The sequence below is a fragment of the Malus sylvestris genome, chromosome 11 (assembly GCF_916048215.2).
Source record: "Malus sylvestris chromosome 11, drMalSylv7.2, whole genome shotgun sequence".
NCBI classification, from domain to species: Eukaryota; Viridiplantae; Streptophyta; class Magnoliopsida; order Rosales; family Rosaceae; genus Malus; species Malus sylvestris.
This window is the reverse complement of record NC_062270.1, coordinates 30,261,846-30,287,426: the sequence shown is the minus strand read 5'-3', so window position 1 is coordinate 30,287,426 and position 25,581 is coordinate 30,261,846. Positions and strand designations below refer to the sequence as shown.

Genomic DNA, 25,581 nt, shown 5'->3' with positions numbered 1-25,581 from the left:
TGACTATCTTATTAACCATTTCTTCAAAAGGCCATTCAGGTAGCCTTAGGGATACGACTTCTGCCTTACGCAGTTCCTCCATGGAGGGTTGCTTAAAACTACTAGCAAGTACATTTTCTATGCCTTCTGCAAAGGCTGCAAATGGTTCAATTTCTACCTTGATGCTACCAGGTCATTGAGAGTTGATAACCCCATTTCATGTTGGTGGAGGAGTTGATGGACCAGAAGATGATGAACCAGGAACATCTGGAACTCCGAGGGAGACCCATAGCCACGTCGTTCGGTGGCGAGAAAGGAACGTAGTTGTTGAGAGTATTAATCATGCATAAGAGAAAAAAATGGACTTTCTATGTGCTTTTAAGTAATTGGGCTAACCTCCATATTGCCAATTAGTTTTCTGGTGAAACCTCGCTTTAGTAGTGTCCGGACTTATACACGACACCTCTCAAGAATGGATGAGAGGTATCGCCCCTAGTCATCACTACATACCTAGCATCACATTCGGCATCAACGAAGCCACATATCACTGATCCCGTCCTATTTTCAGTTGTACGCAAAGATTGACGGGGCAACTGGTTTTTGCCCGTTCTTTCAAAACCAGGAGGGAATGGAGGAATTCCTGTAGCACTCTCACCTGTCTCGAGGGTTTGAATTTGTTGTCTTGATTCATCTTCAGGCTACGACAACAGAAGGGATAAAGAGCTCAAATGAAAAATTATAATAAACATAACTAAAATAAATTACATGCATGTCAAGGGAACTGCGTAAAACTAATATCAGGGCGGGATCAGTAATATGTCGCTTCATCGATGCCGAATTTGATGCTAGATATATATCTAGTGATGACTAGGGGCGATACCTCTCATCCATTCTTAAGAGGTGTCGTGTACAAGTGTGGACTTCTAGATGTTCTTGCCAGAGAACAACGTGGCTTTGGGCCGCCCTGTGGTAGGAAGAGATGGACTTCTAGATGTTCTTGGTTCATAATCTTCTGGTCCATCAACTCCTCCACCACCATCAAATGGGTTATGAACTCCCAATGACCTGGTAGCTGCGAAGGTTAAAAATGGACCATTTTGTAGCCTTTCCTTAATTGTCTTCGGAGATATGATTAATAAGATAGTCAAAAGGATTCATGGTCCTTGATGGATAACAAGAACCTATTCAAACAATTATGCAGGAGCATTGTACTTTTGTTGTTTACAGTATTGAGGAAGATTTATTTTATCCATTTATATGTAGTTTGTTTGACAATTTTAAGTTTTTGGATGTCTTTGCTTATATGTTTTAATTCTGGTGATTTAAATGTATCGTTGAAGTTCCAATATTAGTCTTTTTAATTTTTACGTATTATTGATAACGTGCATATAGCGGATGGACCATCCAAGACGCTTCCAACTTTTCTTCCCGAAGCACGGCATAATATGATTTTGTTTAGCAGGCAATCATGTAATGTCCATATGATATCAAATTCTAAGTTTCGGAATAAATTTAATAGTTTTCTCCCTACCATTTAAAAGTGTCACACACATGTCACTTAATATTACGGTTTAGTAATATTCCTTTTCATTTATAAGTGAGAAGTCTTATATTCGATTCTCGCCAAAAGCAAATTTGAACCACGTTATTGCAAGCTCATTGTGAGGCTTATCCACTCCTCCACCCCCTTAGTGTAGATAACATCGTTTGTTAAAACAAAACAAAAAGGTGAAACGTTATCATTACAATTTTTTTTTTATCAAACGATAGATTTTGTTAGAATAGATGTTAAAAATTAGTAACCGACGGGGTTCGAACTCGAATAGATGTTAAAAATTAGTAACCGACGGGGTTCGAACTCATGTCGTCATGCAAGAACTTAACATCTTTCGACCACTATAGTAAAGGACCACTTGCTTAATCATTACATTTGAATGATAAGATAATTACACCAAATTTATCTACAACTTATAAGGAGAGTGATTCAAATTTATCAAAATCTAATCATCACATCTAAATGATTAGCACACAACTCTAAGCAACTTGACTAAATCCAGGTTTGCTCTTTGATTTTCAATTTAATTTACCACTATTTTCATGTTTCAATTTTTCAGATGAATTCCTAGGAAAATTTTATATGATTGATCAAAATAATCACAACTTGCTAATTTGCATAAATCATTAGTGAAAGAACATGCTCCTCGCATACACTTGGTTCCTAGTCTTTCCACCTCCTTCCTTCTTCTCTTGAAGCACAAAACCCGAAAACAGTTGTATCAAAATTTTCAGATCACCATTAAAAAATAAAATAAAATAAAATTCTCACTCATAAAAATTTGGAAACGACAACTATTTACATAAATTTTAGACTTGAGACCACTACAAAAAATATGGGCAATGTGCATAATAAATTATTTGTGCCCTATGAGGCCAAAGAGCACCAACATATGTGCTCATAGAACAATAGCAACAATGCAACAACTAAAATGCTAAGTGTGCCCTCTATGGTCGTGCCCTTTGATCAAAGAGCACAATAAAGTGTGCGGTGCTAAGAAAGGTAAGCACAAATATACATTCTTTTGTGCCTGTGTCAGATGGCTTCTGCCACCTATGTTAGAACATTTAGTGTTATTGTGCTCAATTTGTCAACTATTTAAACTAAAATAAAAACTATAAAATAAAAAAGGGCAAATTATATAAAACTATCTCAACTATTGGGTCATTGACAATTTCATACCTCGTCTTTAAAAAGTTTCAATGTCATACCTCATCTACGAATTTGCTACAATTTCATACCTTCCATCAGTTGTCTGTGAATTCATCTGTTAAATGCTGACGTGGCTTGAGGCATGACCCATTTTCTATTAAAAAATTAATAAAAAATTATTAAAGTAATAATTTACCCTAAAAATAATTATAAAAAAATAAACCCACACCCATCTTCCCTGACCCCTTCCCCTTCCTTGCAACCCAGATCCCTTTCACTTCCTTGCAACCCCCGACCCCTTCCCCACCCACGCCAACATCTCCACCCGCCACCACCTCATTCGCCCTCGACCCCTTCCCTACCCACACCAACAGCTCCAACCTTCCCCACATCCTCTCTTCTTTCTCCCCCCATTCCCTTCGCATCTTCCCCGTCAGTCCCCCCCCCCCCCCCCAAAACCTTCCTTCGAAGCCCAGAACCCCTTCCTTGCAACCCACCCCTTTCTTCCCCCTCCTATCTTCCCCAAACCCACTGCACACCCACCCTCTTCCCTCTTCTACACACCCCACTCCTTCAATCCACACCCATTCCCCCCATTCAAAACCCCCAGTTCATCTTCCTCCCACCCCCTTCTCCCCCCACCCAAGCCCAACTTGCAACCCAGAAGGAAAAAAAAATCCAGATCCCTTATTCCCCGACCCCCTTCCTTGCACCCACCCTCTCGGGGAAGATGAAGATGGTGGTTTTTCTTTTTTTTTCTGGGTTGCAGGTTGGGCTCGGGTGGGGGGGGGGGTGAGGTTAGTGAAGCAGCAGCAGGAGGAGGAGGAGGAGGTGGAGGAAGGGGAAAGGGAAGAGCGCCATGGGAGGGAGGAGGAGATGGAGGAAGAGAGGGCCCGGGGAGTTCTGGAGTGAAGGGAGGAAGGGTGCGGGGGAGGGGAGACGAGTGGTTGGGAGGCTCAGGAGGGGAGGTGAAGAGAGGGAGGTGGTTGGGAGGCTCAGGAGGGAGAAATGGGGGGTTGCGGGGGACGTGGGGGTGAGGTTCTGGGTTTGGAAGGGGGGATAGATGAGGAAGATGGGAAGGGGGATGGGGGGATCGAATCTGGGTTTGGGGTTTTTTTTTTAATTTAATATTTTTTTAATATTTAATTAATTTTTTAATGAAAAAATGGGTCCCGTCACTTGCCACGTCAGCATTTTAACAGAGGAATTGACAGACAACTGACGGAAGGTATGAAATTGTAACAAATTCGTAGATGAGGTATGATATTGAAACTTTTTAAAGACAAAGTATGAAATTGTTAATGACCCAATAGTTGAGGTAGTTCTGTGTAATTTACCCAATAAAAATAAAAAAAAAACCGAAAGGACCTACAAATTGAGATTGTGGCTGACCAAAAACTTTAAATTTTTTTCATAAAATTAAAACAGCCCACAACAACAGACATCTATAATTTTACAATCTACAAAAAGATATTCACAACCATTATATATTAAAACAGCTAGATTTTACATACCCTTTTACATATTCTATCCCAACTAAAAAAACCTAAAATTATAGAATACAGAGTACAAAAAAATGACATTGAAAAAAGTTAAAAAAATATATTTCTTGAACTACATCTTCTCGAGGTCTTTCACCTCATAATCCTTCTGTTCACAAAACTCTCAAAGTCTTTCACCATCCTTCTGTTCAAAGAGAAATTTTTAATTATGTCAGGAACACAAGTGGTACACCACATGTTTTAATAGAAGTAGTGGGAAATTTTATTTTTTAAGTTAATAACTTTTTAGCACACATATCCCAACATTTGTATAATGACACATGGTGTACCACACCATGTATCGGTCACACTGAAAAATCTGTCATATTCAAAAAGAGAAAATTTTCTAGGTAACGGATAATATATAATGGGTGGTACTCATACAATCTCTTCTATTATATATAAGTAGGTGGTAAAATTCCTCCAAACAATTATATATGATAGGTGTCATAAGTCATCCAGAAAGATAGGTGGTACAATCTACAAAGTTATTCACAACCATTATATATTAAAAAATATATAATAGGTGTCATAAGTCATCTTAGGTGGTAAAATTCCTCCAAACAATTATATATGATAGGTGGCATAAGTCATCCAGAAAGATAGGTGGTAAAATTGTATTTGATAGGTGGTACAATCTACAAAGATTCACAACCATTATATATTAAAAAATATATAATAGGTGTCATAAGTCATCTTAGGTGTCAAATGTCAATAAGTGGTGTTCCAACTCAGCAACTGTACCCGTCACCTGAAAATATTTTTCAATAAAAAAGAAAATTATGAACACCCAGCTAAGTCAGATCTCAAGATATATTTTTTTTAACAAGAAACAGCTCAACAACTTATAATCCCTTTCGTAGAATGTATCATCTTATGAGTACTTCTCATACATAAATAAAAGACCTTAAAAATCAAAATAAAACCTACCTAATTATAGTTTGGAGATCTCCTCTTCTTGGGAGGCTAATTCGTTCTTAGTCTCGTTGAGACTTTTGGCCAAAAGGGGCGTTGAGGGAGAGCAAAACGTGCAATTGTGTAGAGTCCCAAATTTGAAGGGTTCCAAAAAAAATTTCCATCTAAAATTTATATGAAATAATGCTATATATTAAAAAAAATTGCTTTTATTAGCACTTTAAAATCTCATTGTGCATTTCCTTGTAAGTGTAAATTTGTTTTCTTTCTAAATATAAATATTTAGAGTTTACAATGAGATATTTAAAATGCTAATAACAACACCCTAAAAACAATTTTTTTTTTCAATTCTATTATATAATAATACTATATATTCAAGTCAAACTTTAAAAATAAATTTTTTGAAGGTTATGTTTGTAGCTCTTTTACTCATTATTTAATGACATTTATAAATTTACAATTAGTGAGTCTTAAGTTTATTTTAATTTAAGTTATTACTTTCTAGCATCAGTAAATTATCTTGCGTTCTTGTTAGCAAGAATTATTGCAGTAGGATAATGACTAGAAGGATTTAAAAGGCATTATGGCATTAATATTTCCAAGGTTTAGCCAAAGCTTAACTTAGGATCCCACTACTCATCGTATTCGGCTTGGTATTGCTACCGCACGACTTCGAGAATCATTATGATATTACTGAGGAGCGTTTTAATTAGAATATTTTAGCTTCTTATTTTGGGCAATTGGCAATAATTTTTCTGTGGGGATAAATATGAAGGGTGTGGTGGGTGAAGAGAGTGAGAGAGAGTTGGATGGATGTGGGTAGGGTGTCGATGGGTTAAAAACTTAAAAGAAGAGAAGGAGGGGGGGGGGGGGGAGGGGGGTGGAGATGGAAGTGGGTTGACCTTCAAAATACGAGGACAAATATATTAGAGTCCATTTTATCAAAAAAGCTGTCAGATAATGTATTTGTGCCTATTTTTTTAACAATGGGCACAATCCATGGTGGGGGGAGGGGGGGGAGGGGGGATGGAGATGGAAGTGGGTTGACCTTCAAAATACGAGGACAAATATATTAGAGTCCATTTTATCAAAAAAGCTGTCAGATAATGTATTTGTGCCTATTTTTTTAACAATGGGCACAATCCATGGTGCCCTTTATTAAATTGGTGTCTCAAGAGACACAAAATCATCATTTGTGTCCTTTTTTTGTTCCCAAAGACCAGGTTTTTGGTATTGGACGTAGAGTTCCAAATTCTAAGGATTTTTTTGTTAAATTCAAATTTATTTTTCGAACCCAAAAGGAGGGTTAAAGTACGGGTGGGGTAATGAGCTGAGCCGAGTATTAATTTCCAAAAAATAAACATGAGGTGTGTGAATATCACACCTTAAATTTTAATTTAAACGTTTATATCGTCAACTAGAATATTAAAAAAGAATAACTAAAAATATGACTTTAGCTCCTGAAATTTAATTTTTTTCACATAAAACCCAACATATTAAATGATTTTACAAAAATAAAAAAACAACAAATTCATTGCCTAATATATAATAACAATAAAATATGCCTAATATATGTAATAATACATGCTTAGTTTAGTCAATCAAATTACATTTTACATAAATAAATGATTTCACACACACACATATATAAAAAAGAAATGCCTGATATACGTAAAATATTCATGCAAAATAATTTACCTACAAAAAAAATGCTATTTGATTCAGTGCACCTACTATTCAAATTTTAAAATGTTTTTTTTTAGTCAAAAAAGATGTTAGATTTCAAATTTTAAAATGTTAGATTGCTTAAAAAAACAAAATAATTTACCCAATAAATGTAATGTACATGTAAATTAATTTGGCTTTTTATATTAGCACCCCATAAAATGTTGAATGCACTCTACATTAAAATTTAATATTAATGACTTATTTACTCTACTATGCAATGACAATTTTGACCTTATTAGGTTTAAAAAATAATAATAAAATTAACTTTTAACGTATTATTTATCTCCTTCAACTATCAAAACCCCTCACACCCTCCATTGTTGAATAAAATTCTAAGCAATGAAACTACAAACATGTTGATTAAGAAAAATTATTTTTGACGAATGGAACACGAAATTGGTGTTTCGAACGTTTTGAAATCATTATTATTGTTATTGAAAAACATTCAAGTGAACCTAAACATTTTTTCAAATCATTCAATTTGAAATCATTCGGCAAACTAAAGTTTAGATGGTTTGAAATCATTGGGGAAAATTAAAAATAACTGTTATAAGATTTGAGAAATGTGGGCTGTATAAAAAATGTGGGGTGTGTATAGAAATGGAAGGTTTATATTAAGAATGTGGGGTGTGAGGGTATTATGGGAAAGGAAGTGGGGTGTATTAAGATAATTTTTAATTGAAAAAGTAAATGTGAGGTGTATTAAGTATGTCGAGTTTATTCAACAATTTGTGGGGTGCTAATATAATAAGCCATTAATTTTCCTACATAATAAAGCAAACCCAATATATGAAAAATAATGTACCTACATAAAAAATAATATTATTTTATCCAATACTAATTTACCTATTATTTGTACATATAATAATAAAATGTGCCCAATATATATGATAATACATACAAAAATAAAATACCTACATAATGAAGAAATGTTATTTGATTTAGAATTAAGGAAAAATTAGGCTCCCATCCCTATTTCTCCTACTCCATTGATTAAAGGGAGCTTTAATGAAAATGGCTTGAGCTAAGTTTAATTTAATCAAAAACCACCCTATACTATTATTTAACCAAAAGAGCTTTATTAAGGACAAAACTAATTTATATCAGACCTACAAACATTTAACACACATGGGTTGAATTAAAAGCCCAAAACGAAATGATTTTTTTTTTCACCCCTAACAGCAATGTTATTCTGTCAATCAATTCTGTTAGAAATAAACTTCCCTTTATTTACAAATATACCATTATGCCAGCCAGTTCTTTCTCTCTTTCATTTTTCTTTTGGCCGGTTGTTCTCTCTTCAGGTTTTGCTTCTTTTTTTTTCTTGTTGTCCCCCTTCCTCTTGAAAGGGAGGTAAAACTCAACGTGGGTGAAGGAGAGTGCCCACCTCCTCAAACCATTTTGCACGTTTGAAGAAAATGGGTGCAATTGCTTCCCCAATTTCTTTTATTATATATATATATATATTATTGTTATTATTTTATTACTTTTTTGTAATTAGGTGGTTTAGATTCTTTTGTTGATCAATTTCCACCCTTAATTTTGCTGACCACTTAGAACCCATTTTCCTAGAATGCAGGAGCCACTCCATTGGAAATGATCCCAATTTCATTTTCAGTTTGTGAGTCTTAGTACATTTGCCAGTGGGGTCTCGACTCTTGACGGATAAAACAATGGTCTTGTAGATTTGCTCGTAAAACTCTGGTATTTTCACCGACTCAGGTGATTTCAACAAACCGCCTTCTTCTTATTATCTGCCTTTACCGACAGTGTTGTTTGTGGCTTTGTTCTGTCCCAGCAACAACTTGAAAACAAATCAACAAAAAACGTATTGATATCATACTAACAATTTGATACTTTGCGTCTTCAAGTAAAAAAAGGAAAATCATATAGCTTCAATATTTCCCCAAGTAAACAAAATTATCAATTATAAACATTAAAAACTAACAATTTCTCGAATTGGATAGGGGTATCGATACTATTTCTTAAATATAACACTAGTACTATTATTATTTCTTAAACTGAACATTGACACTATCATTATTTCTTAAACTGAACACTCACTATTTCTTAAACTAAGTATTGGTACTATCACTATTTCTTAAACTGAACATTCATTATTTCATAAACTGAACACAAGTATTATCACTATTTCTTAAACTGAATACTCACTATTTTGTATACTAAACATGGGTATTATCACTATTTCTTAAACTTAAGACTAATATTATCACTATTTCTTAAACTGAATACTGATTATTTCTTAAGTTGAACACTGACTATTTTTAGAATTGAACACATGTACTGTCACTATTTCTTATACTAAACACTGACTATTTCTAGAATTGGAAACTGACTATTTATTAAATTGAAAACTTGTACTATCATTATTTCTTAAACTAAATACTAACTATTTTTTCGAATTGAACAAAGATACTATCAATATTTCTTAAACTGAGTACTGATGTCATCACTAATTTTTAAACTAAACACTATTTTTAGAATTGAACATGTGTATTGTCACTATTTCTTAAACTGAACACTGATATTATCACTATTTCTTAAACTTAACGCTGACTATTTCTTAAACTGAAAATGGATATTATCACTATTTCTGAAACTGAACACAAGTACTATTTATGAAAGTAAACACGAGAACTATTTATGAAACTGAACATTAGTACTATTTATGAAACTGAATATGAGTACTCACTATTTCTAAAATTGAACATTAACATTTTATACAACTGAACACGAGTAATATCATTATTTCTTAAACTAAACAATGACTATTTTTGTTATGCATGAAACAAAAACACAATTTCAAAACACCTCCAAATACACCACATAAATTTTCATTTACAAATTTATTATTTTCATTCACAAACACACGACACAGCACCCCAAATGCACACATATAATAGCCAGCCATCATCAAAGGTTTAAAAACTACATCACAAAACAAATCCTTGAGAACATGAGATATTACAAACAAACAAAAAAATTAAATGAACCAAACTCTCATTTTTATTTTAGCATTCTAATGGCTTATTTTCCAAATCAATACAACTTTGCCTTAAATCTGCCTTCCATTCCAATCAATGCTTTCTTGTACCCAGAAGTAACAAAAGATTGCTCACCAACACTTGCACCGTAACGCAGTAGCTTAGTGATTACAAAAGGGCAGCTTTCCCTCAAGTACTTAAATCCATCAGTTTCTCCATTATTCCTCTATGAAATGTATCAAATATATCAACCATGGCAGATATTTAATATTTTCCTCTCTAATTTCTTACCAAAAACAGCAATACAATCAAACATTCAACAGAACCCGCAGCCCGCATCTGCCCGTTGATATATTTTCTTCCACAGGAACTCTCCAACAAAAGGAATAACTAGCCAATCCCATGAAGAAATTAAACTACATTCAGAAAGAACACAAAAACAAACACCCTTCATTCCTCTGCAACAATGGTTCCCCTCTTGCTCATATAGATACCATCAAGAAACTTCCTGATATACAAGATGGCATTTCTGGTTGATCAGAGCACAAGATCGAGAAAAATTCATTTCCATCCAAGATGGGGTTATCCTTGACCTTTTCACATTGGGTGATAGAAACATCATCATATCCACCTTACTCACCTTCTTTCAAAAAGTTACGTGTGTCAATCGACTTGGCCTCATTAGTGATGGAGGCATTGATGGAAAAATTAGCATACACAAACGCATCTTGTAGCAATACCCCTTGGTGATGTCGGTGATGAGATTTCCGATGTGGGAGAGAGCGGTGTGGATGGGGGGGCTGATTTTGAGGGAGCCGAACCAGGCCTTGACCTTCAGCTTCCTCTTTCTGGTCTTATTCCCGTGAGGACCTCGATGATCTTGGCATGGACCTTGATCTTGACACTGTCGGGGATGTCCATGGTCTCAGAGGAGAGGATGGTCATCATCTTTGCTACTCTGGTTGCTTCTCTCTCTCTCTCGCTTTGCAGCTCCGGTTGGTGATGGAGGCAGGGAATAACAAAGAGAAGAAAGGAAGAGATGATAAACGAACAAAGACTTGCCGTCGGGGCAAAATCGAAAATTTGTAGTTTGGACCATTTTAATTGGACTAGTTTAATATTGGGCTTTGTCCTAACCATTAAATAAAGTTAGTACATAGTTTTTTGTTAACATTTAAAGTTTTCAAGCCCTTATCATTAGTTTTCCTTTGATTGGAACCTTATTCCTTATCAATTTTTTATCAAGGTCCTTAGATTTTAATATATGTCATTAATTGTAAGATCCCACAGCGCCCAAGGGAGTGATCCTTATATCTATATTTCCATCCCTACCTAGCACGAGTCCTTAATTTTTTTTATCAATATTTTTATTTTTAGTATGTACCCATTTTTAATTTGCAACTTTTTGTTTTTCAATTTGTACCAATTTTCTTTTCAGTTTTAATTTGTACCCTTATATTAGTTCTTTTTTGTACCCATATTTTTTAAACTTTTGTTGTATATGTACCCATATTTTTTTAATTTATTTGTACCCATTTTTAATTTTGCTAAATGTACCCATGCTAATTTTATGCTTTAAAATATATCAATAGTTATTTTATAAAATATGTTAATAATTATGTGGGTACATTATTTTTTTGCTATAATACATTATTTTTTTGCTATAATTTTTGTGAAGAACAAGATTACTCCAAAACTAATTTTTAAGTATTTATTATATTTTAAAAATATTATTTCAATATGTTTAAATTCATAATTTGTGGGACATTAAATGCATGAGTTAAATCTCTTTAATAAGGCTAAGGACCTCGATCAAAATATTTAAACAAACAAGGTTTCAGTCTAACAATTAGGTTGATTAGGGACCGGAACCAAAATGACCCCAGAATTAATTTACTTACAAAATAAAGCAATTTTATTTGATTCTAAATTAATTTACCTATTATTTGAACATATATCTTAGAATAATAAAATGTGCCAAATGTATGTAATAATACATGGAAAATATATTACCTACAAAATAAAAAGAATGTTATTTAACTCAATTTTAATTTACCTACAAAATATACATTAGTTGCTCATCATAAATTTACAAATATATATATATATATATAATATGTTTGTATGTGTGTGCATATATAGAGCTTATGGTAGTACTATATACATTTGAACGTGTGTGTGTATATATATATTAGGGGTAATAATATGCGCAATAACTATTTGTTCATTGTAACTAAGGTGAGTAATTACATTTATTGATTTATTTTAAATATTGTGGTACAAGTTGAAAATATTTTATAATAATAGGTCAATTACTTTTTTACTTGACAATCATTTTTAAATTTGGGTTTTATTTGGATGTTTCTAACCATGTGAAGTTTTTGTTTAGGACATAAGAGTTGTAAGAGTCTATATCTAAAGAACCCTAAAAAGAAACTTAGTAATAGTATTGAGTTTTCCTAATCAAAACAGATTTCCGAAATATAATTGAAACCCTAATCTTTCGACCGAAAAAAAAAATTAAAACCATAATCTATATAGAATTCTACTCGGAATCAAAATGCATGCTAATTAAATGGAAACGATAGAGAGGCGGTGCCCTACATCTATATATTGGAGGGCAAGCGAAGAACTCACTCGCATTAAACCCACTTCACTACTCCAAGAAATCCCCTTAACCCTAATCAAAGTTTCTTCTCCTCCACATAGTAAACCCTACTACAGTACAACGTACGTACCATCTCTCTCACAAGAAATATTCCATCTTGTCAAGAAGTCGAAGGAAAACTTAGCAATATCTACCTCACCTTATCTATGGCACCTTCTGATACCTTTCCCGTGGGTTACAAGTTTCATCCAAGAGATGACGAGTTAGTCGGATACTATCTGTATAACAAGGTTCGTGGCACACCATTTAGGGATGATAATGTTATTCCTGAGATCGATCTTTATGGTAGCATGGAGGCAAGAGATATATGGAATAACAACGGCGGACAGAATATAGGAAAGGATGAAGACCTTTATTTCTTCACCAAGTTGAAGCCGGCCGCCAAGGGTACGGGTTCCCGAGTGGCTCGCACCATAGGGTCTGGAACATGGAAGGGTGAGACCTCAGGGGCCAAAGTCAAAGATCCCAAGACTAAGGAGACGATAGGTTTCTTTAAAAGGTTTCAATACAAGAATACTAAATATCCTCAAGAAAGCGGTTGCTGGATTATGCACGAGTTCAGCCTTCACCCTAAACAGGTCATGCGCATTAAATCAAGTCCAAGTAGTCGTCTGAATGATGGTGAATATGTAGTCTGCCGGGTTCGAAAGAACTTTGACAGAAAGAGAAAGGCGGATGATCACGAGACTGGAGTATTACAATCCCAGAGCAAAAGGACTCGGATGCAATCAGAGAATATTGATGAATCTTATGTTACTCCAATGTCTTCTGAGGTTAATACCGATCACTACAATCAGCAGCAGCAGGACCAGACTAATATTAATGCAACTAGTACTAGTAGTAGTATTAGTGTGACTAATGTGGATCAGGCACATTACTACTATTGTGAGCCAGCACAGTACTCTGAGGTTATTATTCAGTATGATATACCGCAGCAGCAGGAGCAGGCTACTGCTACTAGTGGTCATCTCAACGGTACAAACTTGTCAACTAGGCTCGCTGAGCAGCAACACTACTTTGTAACACAAGACCCAACTCTGGCTTCTTCATCACTGGCTGTGGCTGGGCCAGACAATCAAGAGCAACAAGTGCAGAGTAATGTAACAGACTTGCCACAATACTTAACAGACTTGCGACAATACTACTATGATACAGTAGTACCAATTACGACTATGCCGATGCCGGATGATTACGTATGTCTCCCTCAGCCAAATTTTGTCGTAGACCCAACTATGGCCTCTTCACTAGGTCTGTCTATGTCTAGCCAAGAAGACTATCTTCAGCACAATGGTTTTGTGAATAATGTTATGGCGGACTTGCCACAGTACTACTGCTCCAGTACACAAGACCCAAGTAGTGGTACTGTTTTCTCTCAATATGATCTGCCGTGGACTGCTACGACTGGATTTGATGATCAGCCACACTACTTCGTTACACAAGACCACCAGCCAGACTACTTTGTTGCCGATCCCACCGTGGCTCCTTCACTAGCTAGTCCATCCAATCTTGATCAGAAACATCATATCATGGATAAGGATCAACTTCTCCCTCTTAATTTTGACTACACCCATGGTGACATCATGATCGACTTGGACGACCTTTGGAACAATTAATATGGATCAACCTGCTGTACCTGTTTAATTATGTTGTTGTAATTTGTAGATTTACATTTGACCAGTATCATTGATCATATTGTTTACACTACGATTTCTGATCTAATGTAATAGTGTTTTTACTTGATATACTACATTTATTTGTACGTAATCTACTTTCTATAAATGCAAGCATGCAATCTTGTTTTTGTCAAATCTGCTTCATGTCTTTGTTTACAATGAAAATGTCTGAGTGCATGTTTAGATGTGTATATATATGTTATAAAAACCTGGGAACCATAATCTGAGGATTAGACTTAGGTTAGGCTCATGGAACAAAAGCGGGACCAATCTTTGAAGGTGAATTTTGTATGTCTGAGTTGGATTACCTAGTAGGGTAGTGAAATTGGCGTGGCAACTGTCGTTATTGACCTAGAAACGAACACAATTAAGTTAAGGGAACTCTTTGGATCTCTTTTAAGTTTTAAGAAGTATCACTAGTCAAAAGTTAATCAGTAAAAACTCACTAATCTTTACACAATTATGTTGCAAAGTTCAATTACATACATAATATTGATTGGCCTAAAAATGGTAAAATCTAGGACTGTGTAGCATTGTTTATCTATTTGGTCCTTGTAATGGAAATTATTAGTGGTACAGTTCTTTGATTCGTATAATTGCTCACTTCAGAATAGTACCATCATATAATTGCATGATCAGTTGGTATAGTAACATTCGGTCTTTACTTAAATAAGGGGTCTCAAATTTGAATCACATGGAAACAAAAAAAAAAGTCACTTAATACTAGATTATGATTCATTGTGGATTGTTATGTGTTGGTCAGCAGTTGATTGTTTTATGTGGGTCAACAATCAATTGTAATAAATGTAAATATCATATTGTTTGTTAAAAGAAAAAGGAAAGAATACTGAATTAGACCTAGCAATTTCTTACACGATTCGTTAGCACGACACGTAAATGACACGAAAATAACGGGTTTCGGGTTAACATGATAAATGATCGGGTCATTATTGGGTCACATGATAATAACCCGTTAATAACGGGTCCTTAATAGGTTTACACGAGAGTTACACGCGGGTAACCTGTTTCGGACACGATAAAAAAAAGTTATTTTGATGATTTTAATTTTTTAAATTACTAAAAGAAACTTACTATAAAATACAATAGATATAATGAATATGTATATATTGTTTATTAATTATTATTCTATATAATTTTAAAATTGAAGTTGTATTTATTTATTTATTTTTATAGTATATTATAGGCAAAGATTGAGATTAAAAATCATAAAACACATTAAAAATAAAAATATCAAGTAATTTTAAAATACCAAACACATTAAAAAAATTATAATAATTAATTTACATGTGCGAAAAATATGCAAACGCTCGTAGTCGCATCCTTTATGCTTTGAGGATGGGTATATGATCGTGTGAATTTTTAAAACCATACAAACTCTCATGAATAACATTTTTAAGGGAGTTCAAAATAAACAAAATTCATAATCATTAATGTATAAGTCTGAAAGATGTGAAAACATAATAAACGTTCATAATTGCATCCTCAACACTTAGACGATGGTTAAATGGTCGTTTAGATTTTTAAAACCCTCCAAATCTCATGAACAATGTTTTTTATTTGAGTGAAAAATTAATAAAATTAATAATAATTATTGTAGAAGTGTGAAAAATGTAATCACTCGTAATGAAAAGCTTTATAACTTTCACGAAGGGGTCAACTCTGAAATTTAGTATGTATACTGGGATCTGAGCTGATTACAGCTTTTGGATGCAAATCTGGCTTGAGAGCAGAGTTTGTATGTTTGTTTGTTTGATTGGTTGAGTGTTCATAATCCTTGTGCATCTGCTTCTTTATATGGAGATCTAAGATAGCCTTTTGCTGACAACATTGAGCTTGCTCGAAAGAAACTTCTCTAACAGCTTGCATGTGAAATGATATTAAAAAGGGCAACTTGTACTTCCACCAGATGTCTCCACCACTTGCAATAAACTAATAATTAAAAGAAGCAAGTTGGCTTCTTTCACCAGATGTCCACTTCCATGTCCATATGTTGCCTTCTAATCCATTTGCAATGAGAAAGCATGTAATTCTTTTGATTAAACAAAGCTCTTGGCAAACCTTCACCACCCAAACAAAAGGGAAAAGCAATATTATATCTTTCCAAGTTAGCCGCCTCGCACAATAATCCTCCAGATGCCATATTTAGCCCAAATGGCCCAATTGAGTAAAATTTGGTACTTTTTAGGTGCAAACAGAAGCCCCGCAAGTTTTACAAATTTGAGCAAAGTTTGTGAAACTTACGACTCCAATAAGCTCTTCTAGAAGATTAATGATATAACAGGCATCATAGACATTGAGTATGAAGAACACATGAATTCTCTTACAGCAAGTAGGAATATTTGAAAGCCCACCGTGACAATAAAGGCACATTGAGTGGAAGTCCTTCCACGTACTAATCATAAAGCAACTTTATTTGCTATGAATTTCCAACAACCTTGGTGGCTCCAGTGCTGCTAGGAATGATGTTGAAGGAAGAGGCACATCTACCTCTTCGATTCTTCTATCATTGATAAACTTGGCAAGGGGAGCAAGGCAATTGGTAGTGCAACTAGCATTAGAAAGAATGTTGTTTGGCTTGTGTTCCTTCTCATTGATACCAAAAAACATGTGAGCATCCTTGTTGGTTGTAGAGATGAGAAACTGGAAAAATGCCCTCAATCAGGCAAACTAGAAAACATAGAAAAAGAGGGAGAAAAAGAAGAAAAAAGAAAAAGAAATGGGAAGAAGGATAAGACAGACTTTGGGCAACAATTCTTTTCTTTTTTGTCTTTTTAATTTTGCCTCTCTTTTCATATAATATAATATAAAACCTATTCGGGCAAACTGCTCAGATTCTCTTTTCATTTCTTTTCATGTAATATTATATAATATAAATATATGAAGCCCTTTTGGGCAAAGTGAAAGACAATCACTGAGGGAGAGAAAGGAAGAAAGTGAAAGAGAAAGAAAAGAAATAAAAAGAAAAGGAAAAGAAAGAGAAAGAAAGAAAAAAGAAAGAGGGAGGCACCTAGCAAGAAGGGGACAGATGAGAGAAAGAAAAGAAGAAGGACGAGAGAGAGAGAGAGAGAACTTTTTAGGCAAATGCCATATAATATAAGATAAGCTAACCCTCTGCAACCTTTTTGTAAATTTGTATCAAACAGTTCAAATTTCAACCTTCAATGGCGGATGAGGTGGTTTTGTTAGATTTCTGACTCAGCCAGTTTGGGATGAGGCTGAGGATCGCTCTGGCTAAGAAAGGCATCTAGTATGAGTATAAAGATGAGGACTTGAGAAACAAAAGTCCATTGTTGCTACAGATGAACCTGGTTCACAAAACGATCCTGGTTCTTATTGATCCTGGTTCTCATTCATAATGGAAAACTGGTCTGTGCGAGTCCCTTATTGCGCTTCAATACATTGATAAGGTTTGGAATGATAAGGCTTCACTCTTGCCCTCTGACTCTTACCTCAGAGCCCAGGCCAAGTTCTGGGTTAACTTCATCGACAAGAAGATATATGATATTGGAAGGAAGCTGTACTAGAATTTGATCTGCTTATGAATGTTCTTTGCCCAAGATGCGGTTCCAAGACACCGCTCATGTGTTCATTCTGGAGCCACAATGCCACCCCAGGCTCATGGGATTTCCTTGTCGTTGTCTACCTTGCTTTCGGCTGTTAACTGCTCACCTCATCTTCGACAAATTCATCTTTCACAAAATTTCCATCGGGTTGTTGAGGAAAGGGTCATGTAATTACTGTTCTCCTGATTGGGTTCTCATACATAACAAGCTTTTTTCAGATTGGCTCAATCATTCTTGCCCTGCACGATGGAAGTGATGTATTTTTGGAAACTGCCAATGTTTTCAAGTATTTTGATAAGGAGCTTGAGGCAAGTGTGTTCTTTGGATTTTTTGTTGTTTCGTGGGCCACACTGCAATTAATATTCTTCCATTTCTGGGTCATAAGCACATCAAGCTATGATCTTTGTGACTGCTTGGATCTATCGAAGCCTTCTCCCATAGTTATTGGGCAAATGCAAATAAAGCCCAAGCGAGCATTCAGGCGAAATGCAAAAGCAAATTTCTGCACACTACCCCCAGCTAGTGGCGAACCTCCAAGGGATCATGGCTGAAGGGTAGCGGCTGGTTTCGAAGCTGCAGCTGCCATGTTATTGGTTGTGTTTGTACCATACTTGACTAATCCCAAAACTACTGAGCACCGGTCAACGTTATACCGTCAAGGACCCAGAAGAGTTTCCCTCCAACCAGAAGGTCAATCATAGCACGACACGTGTCGACATCAGAAGCCAATCATAGCGCGACATGTGTCAACATCAGAAGCCAATCATAACACGACACGTGTCAATGTCAGAATGAAACTAGAAACTTTCTTCTATAAATAGAGATCATTCTCTCACAATATTTCCTAATGTCATTTATACTAAATCATTCACTAGTACTCACAAAATGAGAGCTTGAACCTATGTACTTGTGTAAACCCTTCACAATTAATGAGAACTCTTCTACTCCGTGGACGTAGCCAATCTGGGTGAACCACGTACATCTTATGTTTGCTTCTCTGTTTCTATCCATTTACATACTTATCCACACTAGTAACCGGAGCAATCTAGCGAAGGTCACAAACTTAACACTTTCTGTTGTACCAAAGTCCTCACTGATTTTGTGCATCAACATTTGGCGCCGTCTGTGGGAACGACACTTATTCCCACTCTCTTCAGCTTTGTTAAGCTGGTTTCCACCATTCGTACACTCTCTTTTGATCAGGCATCCCTCTCCAACATGGGGAGCGAAGGAAGCCATAACACGCAGAATGACACTCCTCTTGCACTTGGTGCGAGGCAACGAAAGAAGGAATGAAAGAGGGTTGCTCTTCAACCTAAAGTCGATGAGCTAGAAGCTCAGAATAACAAGATAGCAATGAAGAATAAGGTCCTCCAGGAGCAATATGAGAAGCTCTTTAAGACGCTCCACGAAACTAAGCGTACTCAAACACGCGAGCTCGTTACCCCTGTGGACATCAACCATCATCTGGGGTGCCCCCCAACACAGAGGGTCGCCTTCTTTCGACATATGTATCCCTGATGAGGAGCGAGCTAATCATCAAAACATTGATCAACATGAGACTTCTCTCAACCCAGCTGCTTCGACCCGAAGTAGGGGAAGTGGAGGAAGACACCTCCTTACAGAAAGAGTAGAATGATAAAAAACCGTCTTTTACGACTGTCGAGATTTCCTAAATAAACTTCGAGACAATCCCATCCATGTAAGCTCGAAGATCAATGACCCAAGGGTCTCTGAAAGACTCGGTCCCCTCCCATGTCCCAGGCCGGCTACCAATTTGGGGAAGGGGCAACATGTGCTAGAGAAACACGAAGGTATAGGGGACTCAAAGATGTTCCGACAGACATACCTTGGAAGTTAGTACGGTGAGTCTAGGGAAAAATCACATGCTCTTGATCAAACCTTCATACTTCCAAGAGGAGATGGAGATTTACGAAAGAAAGCTCCAGTGGTACATGACTCCACTCAGGACCCTCTTGTCCTACAACTTCTTAAGGAAGTAAACAAGTTGAAGGCCGAACGACAAGTTGAGATACCTGATTGGAACCAACCTAGGCCTGGCCCTCTTACAAGGAGTATCCTCGACATCCCCTCTAAGCAAAGACAAAGCAAAAGCTTGGCTTACAACTCTATACTGGAAATGAGGACCCGATTGAACACCTTAACCTTTTTTAGTCTACCATGGCATACAGGATGCACATCGACAAAGAGCGATGTCTTCTCTTCCTTTCTACCCTATCTGGTGGAGCTCTAAACTAGTATTGTCGTCTTCTACCTGAGACGGTAGACTCATTTGAGGAATTGAGGAAACTGTTTGTTTCTCAACTCATTTTCCAGACCGATCGCTTGCACTCTGCGGATGACTTATACACTATTCGCCAAAAGCTAGACGAGTCATTACGTATGTATGCTGGCCGCTTCAGCCATAAGTATTCCTGTTGTGCCGAGGCAGACGACAAGACTGCCCTCAAAGCCTTCACGGCAGGCCTACGTGACTGTTTCTTCAAGTACATGATCAATGTCAACACTTGGAAGACTTACTCTGAGGTGATGGCACAGGCTTACAACCATGTTTCCGCCGAGGTAAGGACATATCAAGGAAAACCCCCTACAGCCACCCCTTATCAGCAAGTAGGGAATGGAAGCCAGATCCAACCAAATGAGAAGACCTCGACCTTCCAAACGACAGCGGTACCTCCCCCTGCCTTTACTTAATACTTTGCCAAATCAACAGACATATCAATCTTAGGGCAAAAGGAAAGATTTACATCTTTACCAGTCTCATTTTAGTAAAATGAGTAAAGGACACTACCGTGATAACCAAGGGTATCACCATGATAATCCCCGACCCCAGGCAGTCAACACAGTGGGTCAAACACGTGTCAGGACAACCCCTACCCCGAGGTATGAGGCATACACACCTTTGAACGCCACATGCGTGGCCATTTATCCCAGCATAGCACACTTGATACCGAAGTCAAAGCCGAGGCACCTGGATTACAAGCCTACGAAGAACACCGGCATGTTTTGCTGTTACCACGAGCATAACGGCCATGACGACGAGAAGTGTATCACCCTTCGTGATCATATTGAAGCTTTGGCACGTGAAGGAAAATTTGATCAATTCCTCATTCACCTTCCAAGAGGTAACCGTAACCAACGTCAGGTGAATATGATATATTCCATAAGCGGTGGCACACCCATATCTAAATCTTCCAACAAGGCCATGAAAAATAGTGAACGAGCTTTAAGGTCTGGCCACCAAGTGTTTCACGTGGAAGACATCAGGGGAGGTAAGTATCAAAAGCCTAACTGGGATCCAATATGTTTCTACCTTGAGGAAGAAAAAGGTATCATCTACCCTCACAACGACCCACTGATCGTGGAAGCTCACATAGCCAACTTTGAAGTATGACAAATCCTGGTAGACATGGGGGTTTCGGTCAATATCATGTTTGCTGAAGCTTTCAGGGCACTTAATGTAGCTAAACACTTGCTCGATCGCTCGATTTCCCCTCTGATAAACTTCTTCGGTCATATCGTGCAACCTTTGGGTAGCATACACTTACCTTTCACCATTGGTATAGGCCCTTACACAGCTACCATTACTACTAACTTCCTGGTGGTTGATTGCCCAATGGCATACAATGTCATCTTCGGACACATAGGCATCAATGATCTCAAGGCCATAGTATTCACACATATGTTGTTGATGAAATTTCCAACCCCTTATGGCAATGGTTACATCAGAGGAGATCAACTTAGTGCACGATCATGTTACAACACTTCGGTCAAGCAACAACACTTGCCTGTGCCCAAGGAAACCCTTTATATACATGACTAAGTCATAAAAACCAGCCCAGACGAAGCCAACTTGGATTTTCACGGTGGCAACAGTCAACCCAACGATCCTTGAGATGACTTTTTCACCCAGCAAGCACAACCCGCTGAAGAGTTGGAGAATGTCTCTATCTCAAAAGATTATCCGGATCGCATGGTAAAGATTGGTACCACCTTGTCACCACTCATTCGGTTGGCATTGATCTCTTTTTTTGCAAGAGAACACTGAGGTCTTCGCCTGGTCATACGAGGACATGCCAGGCATCTCTCCCGATATAATCTGTCATCGCTTAAGTATTGACCCCAAGACCAAGCCAGTGAGACAGAAGCAAAGATCTTATAACAATGAACGGTACGAAGCAATAAAGGCAGACTCAAAGGCATAGGCTTCGTTCGTGAAGTCAATTATCCAACGTGGGTAGCAAATGTTGTCCTTGTTAAGAAGAATCCGACCAAGGAAAGTCTCATGCTCCAAAAGGTCTTGTGGAGAATGTGTGTTGATTACACCGACCTAAACAAAAGATGCCCGAAAGATAGCTTTCATCTTCCTCTCATAAACAGACTTATAGACTCTACGGCAGGGTGTGAACTTCTGGGCTTCATGGATGCTTACTCAATATCATGTTTGAGTAATATCAAACGGCATGTCTACTATGCTAGCAAAGCCTTACAAGATGTGGAGACACGATACTCCAACATTAAGAAATTGGCTCTAGCATTGCTCATGTCTGCTCGAAAACTTCGCCTTTACTTCCAAGCACACCTCATCATCATGTTTCCCAATCATCCTCTTTGACAGATACTCCAAAGTCCTGACACTTCTGAGCGAATGATCAAATGGGCAATAACATTGGGTAAGTTTGCCATCTCCTACCAACCAAAACCAACTGAGAAGGGCCAAGCAGTGGCAGACTTCATCGCCAACTTCACATATCCTGTTGACATTGTTTTTACGCCTAAAGAAGTGGTTTCATTACCCTCGGAAGCTCAGGAAATAGAACCAACAGCCCCAACATGGAGTCTATATGTTGATGGCTCGTCCAACCAACAGGGTTGTGAAGCAGGACTAGTCCTTACGACCCCTAACAAAGTGGTGATGGAGTATGCTCTTCGTTTCAAATTCAAGGCTTCGAACAATGAGGCTGAATATTAAGCCCTCCTAGCAGGCTTACGTTTGACCAAACACCTTGGGGTGAAACGAATTGATATATTTAGTGACTCCCACTTAGTGGTTAACCAGGTCACCAACAACTTTAACGCTAAGGATAGCTCAATGACAGCATATCTGGCACAAACACAATTGTTGCTCAAGCACTTCCACTACCAGATCACCCAAATTCCTCGAGCAGTAAACAGTCATGCAGATGCTTTGGCTCGCCTCGCCTCAATGGTGGAAGACAAGATTGGGAGAAAAATTCAGGTCGAATTGTTGGCAGGGCTGCGGAAGTGTCCAACTTACAACAGGGGGATAGTTGGATTACTCCGATTTATAGATTCCTTACTCATGGCATCCTTCCAACTGACAAAGTCCAAGCTAAGCAGATTCGATACAAGGCTACCCGTTACTTGATCATTAATGACCAACTCTACAAGCGGGGTTTTAACCTACCATACCTAAGATGCCTTACGCCCGCAGAGGCGAAAACTGTCCTTTGGGAAATACATAAAGGAGTTTACGGAGATCATGCTGGATCTCGATCCCTAGCACACAAGGCTTTTTACCAAGGATATTATTGGCTAACACTCCACCAAGATGCCATCAGAATATCCCGCTCATGTGATAAGTGTCAACGCTACGTAAATATTCCTCACTCTCCACCCGAGCCGCTCATTCCTATGATCAGCCTTTGGCGCTTCGCCCAATGGGGACTTAATTTGATCGGCCCAATGCTTGCAAGGAAGGGCAAGGTTCGCTATGCAATCGTTACTGTTGACTACTTTACAAAGTGGGCCAAAGTAGAACCCTTGGCAACCATTACTGTGGCAAAAATAGAAGACTTCGTATGGAAGAACATCCTTTACAGATTCGGTATTCCCAATGCAATAGTTACTGACAACAGGCTACAGTTCGACAATAATAAGTTCAGGATGTTCTGCTCTAAGTTCAACATCAACTTATGTTTTGCCTCCCCAGCTCATCCCCAGTCTAATGGACAAGTTGAAGCTATCAATAAAAGAATCAAGCGAACTTTGAAAACCAGCTTGGACAAGGCTAAAGGTTGTTACCCAGAATTTGTATCCCAAGTTCTTTGGTCATACCGCACTTCGTATCAGACATCAACAGGAGAAACCCCATTCTCACTTACCTTTGGTACAGAGGAAGTTGTCCCATTTAAGCTTGAGCAAGCAACATTTCGAGTCCAGAACTACGTGCAAAGCGAAAATGACAAACAACTTACCCTCAACTTAGATCTAGTCGAGGAACACAGAAACCAGGCTCACTTGAGGAATGTTGCCTACAAGCAGCGCATCTCCAACTACTATGACTCAAGGGTCAAACCTCGTTCTTTCAAAGTGGAGGACTGGGTATTGAAGAAAAGATTACTTTGCGATAGAGTCCCGAATGAAGGAACACTTAGTCCAAACTGGGATGGACCGTTTGAAGTTGTTGGCATCAGTCACCCTGGCTCCTACAAGCTTAGAAGCTCTGATGGAAAAACCCTTGGCCATCCATGGAACGCTGATCACTTGAAGTACTATTACAAGTAAACTCACATTGTACAAGTGTTAAGCTTCAGCCGTTCAGCATCCTATGTAACGAAGACTATTTGTCATAAATTCAATACAAATGTGATTTAGACAACTCGGTTCTAATCCTCTTACATTCCTAGCAATGAAACACTTGGGTTCAAAACTTCAACATGAAACAAAGTCTCAGTATATGTCAACGAGACTAAAAATTAAACGAACAGCTTCACAGTATATTCGTTCAATCATACATTCCAACATATTCATACATAAGCCAAATGTACTTTGAAAGGGTTCAACATACTTTGTGTCATTTGGCACTTGCTACAATGTGCCTAGACACCTTGCCCTTATTCTCACCAACCAGGTGATGAAATGTGAAGAAGGAACTCATCTTCATGCCACCAACCAAGTGATAAAATGTACAACCTGTACTCTCCTTCATGCCACCAACCAGGTGATGAAATGTACAACCCATACTCTAATATCATTTGGCAACTTACCACTCACGCCACCAACCAGGTGAAGAATGAACTCATCTTCATGCCACCAACCAGGTGATGAAATGTACAACCCGTACTTTCCTTCATGCCACCAACCAGGTTGTGAAATGTACAACCCGTACTCTAATATCATTTGGCAACTTGCCATTCATGCCACCAACCAGGTGATGAAATGTACAACCCGTACTCTCCTTCATGCCACCAACCATGTGATGAAATGTACAACCCGTACTCTAATATCATTCGGCAACTTGCCACTCATGCCACCAACCAGGTGAAGAAGGAACTCATCTTCATGCCACCAACCAGGTGATGAAATGTACAACCTGTACTTTCCTTTATGCCACCAACCAGGTGATGAAATGTACAACCCATACTCTAATATCATTTGGCAACTGGCCATTCATGCCACCAACCAGGGGAAGAAGGAACTCATCCTCTTGCCACCAACCAGGTGATGAAATGTGATGAAAGGTTATGAAGGAACTCACCTTCGTACCACCAACCAAGTGATGAAAGCAACTCATCATTCATTCCACCTACCAGAAGGTGAGTGGTACAACTTGTACATGTGAACTCCTAGCATTCACAAATAATCAAAAACCCTCAAGCTTGACAACTCAACTAGGGGAGCACTTATGCACAACAAGAGTTATAGTCACCAACAAAGTCTTATTGCAAGCCAACAACAACTTCAATGCATGGCATGCGAAGATCAAGCTATTCAGCCCTCTTGCATCTGCTTCAAAC

The 25,581-nt window shown here is 37.5% G+C and overlaps 1 pseudogene; it reads right to left on the bottom strand.

Annotated features, from left to right (window-relative positions):
• Positions 1-9,820: 9,820 nt before the first annotated feature.
• Positions 9,821-10,878, bottom strand: LOC126591415 (60S ribosomal protein L9-like; annotated as a pseudogene).
• Between the last annotated feature and the right edge of the window lie 14,703 nt (positions 10,879-25,581).